Source organism: Pyxicephalus adspersus, chromosome 8 (assembly GCF_032062135.1).
Source record: "Pyxicephalus adspersus chromosome 8, UCB_Pads_2.0, whole genome shotgun sequence".
In the NCBI taxonomy this organism is placed as follows: Eukaryota; Metazoa; Chordata; class Amphibia; order Anura; family Pyxicephalidae; genus Pyxicephalus; species Pyxicephalus adspersus.
The window spans coordinates 18879676-18889251 of NC_092865.1; the positions used below are offsets into that span (position 1 = coordinate 18879676).

Genomic DNA, 9576 nt, shown 5'->3' on the forward strand with positions numbered 1-9576 from the left:
GCAACTACTATAGATTGCTTTTCTAGAATCACAAAATTTAACTGGGCATTAAGGTTTTAATAAAGATAAGATTGACCGTGGATCAGGGAACATCCGATTGCCTTATGGAATCAAGGAGGAATTTTTTTCCCCATTTTTTTGCCTTCCTCTGGATCAACTATGTCCATATGATTTTATTTCTGGGATATGTTTATTTCCCTAGTGGTTGAACTTGATAGACTTTTGTCTTTTTTTCAACCTGACTTAATTTGTAACTAAATATAAACCACCAACAGCTTTAACAGTATGGTTTTGTAGAAGGTCTACATTTCACATTTTACTTGGGCTAATGTACATAGGACAAAAGCTATAAAAGACTTAAAGTTATGCACACACGACAGGCAATTGTCACCCCAGACTAACCATCGTCTAGAGTGAAAATCTGGCATGTGTACAATGATCTCCCAACGTCGCTCATCAAAGAACTATCAGAAACAGCCATGGTGCTTCTTTTTGGAGGAAAGCACAGGTGTGTACTGCATGATTATTATCCCCCTCCCCTCTCCATAGAACATAACAGTGCTTCATGTACATGTCTGGAAATGATCACTTTGCAGCAATAATGATCTGACATCTATCTGACTTCTTCTGGCTTATGACCCAATCTGACATTGTTTGTAATTCCTGTCCCACAAACTCCCAACCAGCACCATCAAAAGTGTTTGATATCTTCAACATAAGTTTTTCCTCCTGTTGACAAATTACTATGACTGTTTATTAGTCATTTCATTTTCTCTGTAGAAAAGGAAATAGTTCCTTAGCCAGCTACATGCCGCATTTTATGGACAATTTAGGATAGTTCCCTGCAGTGCAGCAATATTAGTAAGATTATTTTACCAGTCATTACTCTCTTTGATCGACATTGCAAAGTCTGCATCGTCACGTAGTCCTGAATAATGGACAGCTTTACTGTTCTCTAGGGATCCCTCTCCTTCTCCTTAACTAGAGGATATAAAAAAGTTTACAGCTCTTCAAGTTATTACTGGATTGAATTGTCTTCTTGAAAAGGTATAGGACTTATACCTGGGAGTAGCTGTAATCATTCTTCAGTCACTTGTGTGGCAAAAAAAGTCCCTAATAAATTTAGAATTTTAGAAAATGTAAATTTAATAAATGTGTGATTAGGAATCCTAAAACCTCCTGATTTATATGGGGAACTCCATACATTTTTTGCTTCACTACTGCAGAACTAGAAAGTGGACCAGAGTTTGATCAGTAGCCCACTTCCTTCACTATTATTAAAGGTCAGTATTACATTAGACCACCAAGCATGAACTGAGAATGGGTGTGAAGTGTAACTAAAATAAAATATATAACTTTTTTGCACTTTGAAATTTCAATTATCCCTACAATCTCTATACTTTATCCAAAGTAGGTGACTTCTCCAGAATGTGCATATAGTTTTACAAGAATACTTATTCAGTCTGATTTATGAAAGCTCTCCAAGGCTGGAGAAGATACACTTCAGAAGATACAGATTCAGCACACCTGGAATGGATTTCTTTAAAGTCGTTTGCTATTTGTTATCAAAAGTTTTCAACCCTGGACCAGGGTTAATTACAGGTTTGCTGGATCGCCCAGGTTTTTAGATGTTTTTTCTATTTGTTAATAAGATATGTACATTTTATAAGCAAAATGTTCTTTCGGCCTACATGGTTCTGGTTTTTGTATTGACCCCAATCAAAACATAATTGTGCAAAAAACAATATTTTCTATGTGCAGATCTTCAGTTAAAGTAGAACTCTTAGTAAAAAAAAAGATCGCCAATTGTGATCTCACTCCAATCAGTACCACACTGCCCATCTTTAATCTGTATTACAGCGTGGGCTGGACACCCAGCACTGCCACCTTTTTTCTCTTCTTCCAGGTTCTTCCTCATACATACTGATCTGGCATTGCGCAGGTGCAAGATTGAGAGACGTGCCTTCTGTAAAAAAATGAAGTTATCTTTTATGAACACTCTGCAAATGTTTCTATATGTTAGAAAAATGATTTATTAACCTTAACTGCATAAATATTTAATAAATAAAATGTAGAGAAAAAGCAATATACACTACTGAAATATGTCAGCTATCTTACCAGCCAAAGCATTATTTCCTTCAGTCCGTTTCTAATTTAAACATCCCTGAATGACACTATCAATTTGCACTTTGTCCATGACTGATGGAACTGTCAATGTTGGCCCCATAAGTTACCCTAACTAATGAGTTGGACTGCCAAGTTTAAATTGGTCACAACAACCCTTTATCTAACCAATACCAGTCATCAAATTAACATGAACAGTTGTGTGTTACCAGAACAGGATATTTGGGTTTCCACCAACCAGGATCATAATTAGGCAAGACTCTTGTTCCAAGTCAAATCTCCACCAGCTGGAGGATGACTCAAAAATTAGGACTATAGACCCTGGTTTCCACAAAGAGTCCAAGGTCCTAAATAAACCAACAACAACCCACCAAAGGGGAACCACCTGCCGGGCCCTGTCTTGTTGGAATTCCAATTTTCATAGACCATTAAGACATCCACCAAACTGCTGTAACAAGAAAAATCCCTCTGATGGCTATATTAAAACAACACAACCAAGTGGGTGAGTGGTACAACTTCTCCCACCAGCCGACCTTTCCAGAATTACCTCTCTTCTGCATTTCTTCCCTTCCTTTGTGGCTCCACCCTACCACCCTTTAGTCTGGTAGCCTCCATCCTGTTCATTTTCTTTAACTTTTCAATCAAAACAAAACAGCTTCACATCCTGACTGTGATTTGATTGTGAAGGAGCATCTGCTCACTCATGAGGTCCCTGTTCTCTTTCTTCCAATCACCAAGCTTTATCAGCTAAAATCAAAACACTGTGCAATGTAATAAAGCCTGTTTGGCTTACAGTGCTGCCCCAACCACCCATCTTGTCTGAATATTAGGATGGAGGGAAATACGGTTAGAACAAGGCAAAGGGAAGTAATAACATTTGATCTAAACAGATTTAAAAATAGATTTGAACATATTTTACAAAATACATAGCTGGATCAAAAGGAGATATTTAATATCATCTGCACATGTGCTTTTAAATCTGTTTTAAATATAGTTAGAGTTTTCATTGAAATGTTTAGGAATAGGATTGGGTAAGTACGGCGTGTCAGACCTTTATCTGAATCTCGGCATTGATAATTGCGTACCCTGTCAGCTTGAGCTGACCCTTGCTTATGCGGCATTTAGGAATACATCAATCTTGTTTTCAATGTTACATTTTTCCTGCTTGGATGACCTTGTGGGTTCAACTATATAAGTGACATGGAAACCAGGAGAAAGATAATTGTTTTAAGCTTTTATCTGAATGAAAACAGTTGTCAATATGAACCTAAATGACCGCACAGAACAGCTTTGTTGATGTTCGGCCAAGGCTAAGTTCCATTTACCATTAAATATATAACTGTGACATCTCAGCCAGTGTTATATGATATTTGTTGTAGAAAAAAGGTTACACCGAAGAAATAAAATTTTCTGTTATACCTGATGGCACAAAGTAATATTTAAATAGAAGAATGTAAGTAGCCTAAATTAGTTGTTTTAAGTTCCCACTTAGCTTTTCAATTGGCAAACTTTGGACACCCCCTACTCTCCCAACACAAATGGTTTCAAAAAGGGCTGCACAAAGCACTGGGGACTGGCGTGAGATAAGTAATTTTTTTAAGGGGGGGGGGAGGGATATACTTTTTGTTTAGGGAGCAGAGGGCTGCTAGAAAAGTAGACAAAAACAGCTTTTGTTTTGTACAGATGATTTTTTTTTTTTAGTTATTCAAGCCACCACTATAAAGAGGGGGGATGCATTATTTCAACTGGCTTCAGATTAGGAGACTTTTTTCCAAAATGACCACCAAAAACTTGGTGACCTGTAAACTATTTCTCAGGGGTGAAAAAGGTTATGATAAGGGCTGCTCTACACAGAATAAACCTTACACATTGGTGGTGGTGTTAGAGGGCCCTCACCTTGTGGGTCATTTTGGTATTCTATGTTTCTTTATACAATACAAACCTGAGAGATATATTATCAAAGCATGTAAACATGTAAAACTATTGATTTTTGTATCCATCTGTGTAAATATATATCTGAAGAATAGAACAGTTTACTACATATGTGTGTTGTGCCTCCAGTTACCGGTGATGCAAAAACTGTGCTTCACGGGTCCTTCATGATTTTGCTGTGTAGGTCTGAAAAAAGCGGAATTGTCATTAAAATAAAAAAATGTGACTTACCTTCACTTCTGCAGAGCCCCTAATCCCTCCCTTGATCCCCCCACAGCTGGCTTTGATTAGGTTCTGCGCCCTTCTGGATTCTTTCCCTGTGTCAGCTCGAAGGAACCGCCAGACGCTGCCATCCTCTTCTTTCGCTTTCTTGTTCTGCTTACATCCCCAGATCTCACACTGTGCAGGTGCAAGTTTGGGTCACATATTCTCCTGAAAATTAAAAAAAAAGAGTGCTGATATTAATTTAGATATGTGAGATCTGCACTTCTTTACATGACGGGAAAGCCCCTTCTGTATATTTGCAAAGAAGAAGCTGACCGAAGCCTCTTGGGTTATGGGACATAGATATCGCAGGAGACTCTGGGCTTCCCATTCAGTTTCTACCACTGCGCTAATAAAGACAAAAAGACAGGGGCGTCCATTTCTTTTTAAAAAAAAAAAAGTTTTAATAGCACAAAAAACACATTTTTTGTGCTATTAAAATGATAAAAGTTACGTTAAAAAATCTGGTGCTTTAAGATAATACAAGTAGGCTCCCTAGTCAGGTAGCTACTGGAGGCATTATTTGTAAATCTGCATATGAGATACAATAACAAAATACATAGAGCAAGTAAAATAATTTAAAAATCATGGTCATTTTTTTTTCGGGTATACAAACATACAATTTGTAATGGCTAAAAACTTACTGTAGTTTCTCTTTTGCGTGGACAAAAATGATCAAAAAGATGTCAATGGTGACCGAACTGCTTTCTCGCTAAACTGAATACTTGACAAAGCATTGTGGAGAATTCTTTTGCTTGGATGAATGTTCTTCTATGTCCATATTTGCTTTGAAGAGACAAAATACAGATACAAAATCATACAAATTTTGTCATTTATAACAACACCTTTCAAAAACCTTTTTCCATCCTGTTAAATGATTCCCTGGATGACCTTCATAGGCATGTGTCCTTCCCCAACCTATCTTACTGTGTAACTAACTGTAATCATCACTGACATCGAAAGTGCGGCGATTCTTCTTGTCTGTAATAAGTATTTATTGTCAGTGTCTTGTACACTGCTTCTAATTCCCAAATCTCAACTTTCCAGCACAGCCGTATTGTTTATCTGTTGTGCAAGAGCGCTTTTCAATGGCAGCTTTGGGATTCTCTTGTACATGAGAAAAGCCTGGATACAAGTTCTTCTGTTAAGCTCTAATCAGCTTGTTAGAAGCCATTCTCAGGATTTGTGTTACTGAGGTGTTATACGTACCCATAAACAAAAGGTTCAAATCGATATTTTTGTTTTTGGATTGTGAACAAGGCTGCCGCTAATTGTCTTTTTTTTTTTTTTTTTTTTGAGTATGTGGAAAAAGAATAAAATGTAAATGCAGGGAAAATAGCTGTTTCTAGGCCTCAGAAGCCAGGGGATCAACCATTACAACTTCTCTCACTTTCTCTCTCATTAAATTTCCTGAAGTTAGAGTCTCTGCTGGATAAGTACTGTACTGAGAGAAATGCAGTTGCCATTGTTCACCCTCCTAGAAATGGCTGTTGCCTGGATGTCATGCTAATTTAAAGTGGAAGTAAACCCCAAACTATCCCAAAATTAAAAAATCCCACTTACCTTCAATCCCACAGATCATTTCATTCATTGAGAGGTTCTTCCATCGGGTAAGGCTTCGTCCCGCAATCCGTCTTCGGGCCGGCACAGTCGTCGCCATCTTCTCCTCTCTTCTTCCGTATTCTTCTTCCTAGGTCACGCAATATTGCACTGTGCAGGCGCAAGATCGGGTGACTTAGATTGAGAAAAAACTTGTCGATCTCACTGTGCATGCGTAAGATCGGCAATTTTTTCCCTATTGATTAAGGGCTCCATCTGCGCATGCATGAGCATCTCGGTCATACGCAGAAACAACAGCCAAGAGATTCACGGGCTGCGTGATGTAGGTATCCCAGGAGGATCTGCGCTCCCATTCATTCTTGATTGCCTAGGTGATCGAGAATTGAGGGGTGGTGCTGACACTAACAAACAAATGTTTTACTTTAAATAAAAGGGTTGTCCACCCTTTTATGGAAAGTGAAAATTCTGAATTTAGGTACGCTTTGAAGAAGTGTATCTGAGCCCAAGAAAAAAGAATATAACACACCTAACAAGTCCTTATAGTGGAACTATATTTCCACACATATAAAATTATATACTTACCTGCCCATTCTTCTTCTTGAAATGTGCTGGGTAAACATAATGGAGAAGAGAGTAAGGTAAAGCTTACAAATAAAACAGCCACCACATCTAAGGTTCAGTAAGCTAATATATATAATATGTTTTTATTTTGTTTTTGGGATTTCCTTTACTTAAGTTTGGAGTCATAAATCTAGAACAAATGGCTGACAACCTCAGAGGTGCCTAACTGTTCTAGTTAAATTACAAAATGAAGCTACTAAATAAGCATGGCAGCCAAAAACTGTTTTGGGAGAGAAAAGCACTATTTTTATTTGGAAAACGAAGATGTTTCTATCTGTGACTTATAGGGGCCCCAGTTTAGAGTGTAAAATAGTATTCTAGGTTTTGTATACAGTAAAATGATAACTTATGGTTTTGTATACTGGAACATTGTTCATTTATACCTTCTATGGTGTCTCCAATTTTCTATAGTGTGGTGTACTGTAAAATATTATTCTAGGATTTGTATGCTGTAAAACACTATATAATGTGTTGTCTATATAATGCAAAATAATATATAAATGGAACTAAACTGAAAATCCAAAAAATCTCACTCACCTAAAATCCCTCAGATTCTTCAATCCTGCCAGAGGTGTCTTCGATTCAAGCGCCGTCCTGGAACCCTCCTTTGTCCCAGCGTGGAGGAAGCGCCAGGTGCCACCATCTTTGCACGTCTTCTTTCTTCTTCTGGCTACGTCACCCAATCTTTCACTTCACAGGTGCAGGATCAGGTGATGTAGCCTGCTGGACAAAGGGGGACAAAGTGCCAATCTCACTCTGCATTTTTACCTCCTCAATGTAGAAGAATGCCCCTCCTGCGTATGGCCAAGATCAGGCCTGCACAGAAGGAGCAGCCAGGAGCCTCCTGGGATAGGTGACGTAGGTATTCAGGAAGGCTCTGTGCTCCAATTCTGTCTTTAGTGCTGCAGTGATAAAGACAGAAGTGAAGGGGCTCACACTCTTCTTCTTTTTTTTTTTTTAAAAGGTATTAAAGAAAAAAAAAAGACTTAACATTTTTACTTTACATAAAACAGTTGTCTCTAGGTCTAGGTCTGCTTTAAGAATGTTGTATACTGCAAAAATGTTATTCTAGGATAATATATACTGTAACAAAGCCTTCTATCCTGTATATTGTAAAACAGTATGCTAATGTGATGTATGCTATAAAGGTCTCACTTCGCAGATCTTTTGTTAAACACGAAAAATAAATATTTGCTCTAGATCAGAGTTACTGTACTGGAACCTATGAAAATAACATTTAACCAATATGACAGCAAAGCCAAACAAAGATAAATAACAATGGCTGTATAACACAATATGTGCACTTCATACCATTTCTGTAAGTTTTAGTAAAGCTAAGTGAATTAAATTCATTTGTATGTCTTCTTTTGACAACTATCGCAGTGGGGTATCTTCCTCTCATAACCTTGTTTCTATAATTCCCAGCTTTGCATGTGCTCTAGTCCTCAATACATTTCTGTGCTGTCAATCATATTAGTTTATTGTGTCACCGGCTTTTAGAGGGGTTTTTAATACATTTGCATCCTATAGAAATAAACACTTTCTTTGATGCATTAACTGTGTTCTGTATGGACTTGGATAATGTTAATATACAGTTTGAAACAGAAAAAATGCTATATAATGACCAATGATTTTATTCTTGGGCTTACACAGTCATGGGGTGACCCATCATAAACACATCCATTGCTGTAGGACAATCCACGCAGGCAGAACTCTACCAATTCAAAGATATTTGATGCTAATGAAAGCTTATAAGGTACCCCCAGCCAAAATAAATCATCACTGTGTGGTTGCAAATACAAAAAAAATAAAAAAGATTAATAAGTGTGCAAATGATTTTGGGGTGTCATGGTGAAGCCAGTCAGTATTCTGGTGTTAATGGTGGTCTCCCTGCCCTAAGATATCCAATACAAACCTCCCAACCTATGGAGATAGGCAACAAGGACAAGGACCATCAAAACTATATTTTTTATACATTTCCTTTTTTTACAATTGAAGAAATACATTGTAAAACTTAACATATCCACATAGTCTATAAGGCAGGCTTTAAAAAAAGAAAGTTTGTTTTTGTTCTAAGATTTTGCTCATCCAGAACACTAAGGCTGAGCTAAAAACCCAATTTTTACTCTATAACCTAGGGGTTGGCATTCCTAATTCAAGGAATAATAAGAGATACCCTTCTTGGTTTTATTGATCTTAAAGGAGAGAATATCTTTTAATCTCACATGATACACGGTGGTGGTAATTTTACATGGAGTGAATGTGCAAGATTCAGTTTCACACTGGTACACGGCAGGTTGTCCTTAGAATTCGGTGAAGTGCATTGGTGAAGCTTGTACAGAGGGGTCTTCCACAAACAATAAAATGATTATAGACCTTCTGCATCACGTTCCAGAGCTCAGGAGGGTTGCTTTGAATAAAATGTCATCTTAAAGACGTGAGATTGCATTTTATAGCTTTAAGCTCATGTCTTTGCTTCATGCATGTTATGTACAGTAAAGAATAAATTAGATCACAAGAATTTTGAAGAATGATAAATGAAAAGGAGAACTAAGCCAAGATAGAAAGACAAGTAAACTTACAATTATAATAAGTAATTTGTTCTTTCTATTCCTTTTTCCTATTAGGAGTTGCTGAAAACCCTGCAAACTGAAAGCTGTATTTAGGAAACGAGCAACCCACAGCTGAGGGTAAGTTGGGAGCTTGTGATGGGGAAGGAATACGGCCACAAAGATCTGTTTTATAATGGCTGCAAAGAAGGCTTTTCCAGGACTTTTTTCTATTTCAGTGACATGTGGTGAGGAAGCAATGAGAGAGTTCCAATGCACCTTGATCTTTGCTACTTGAGCTGCTAGGGGCTTAGGGGTGTCAGTTTAGAGGGTTCCAGTATGGGGTAGGATAGTGCTCATCAAAGGTTGCTGAGGTGTCTATGCAAGAGAAGAATGGTGGATCTGCAGAGTAAAAAGGGAATTCCAACTCCAAGGTAAGCTGTAAGTTAATAGGCCTGATTTATTAAAACTGGAGAATATAGAATATCATGAGGGAACCTGAGTGATACAGCAAACTTACAATAGA

At 37.6% G+C, this 9576-nt stretch overlaps 1 long non-coding RNA gene across 1 annotated transcript; it reads right to left on the reverse strand.

Annotated features, from left to right (window-relative positions):
• Positions 1–6: 6 nt before the first annotated feature.
• LOC140336194 (uncharacterized) lies at positions 7–5382 on the reverse strand. The gene is made up of 3 exons (XR_011921828.1): positions 4965–5382; positions 4288–4488; positions 7–1966 (listed from the first exon to the last, which is right to left on the reverse strand). It is a non-coding gene; the product is annotated as an uncharacterized lncRNA (long non-coding RNA).
• Between the last annotated feature and the right edge of the window lie 4194 nt (positions 5383–9576).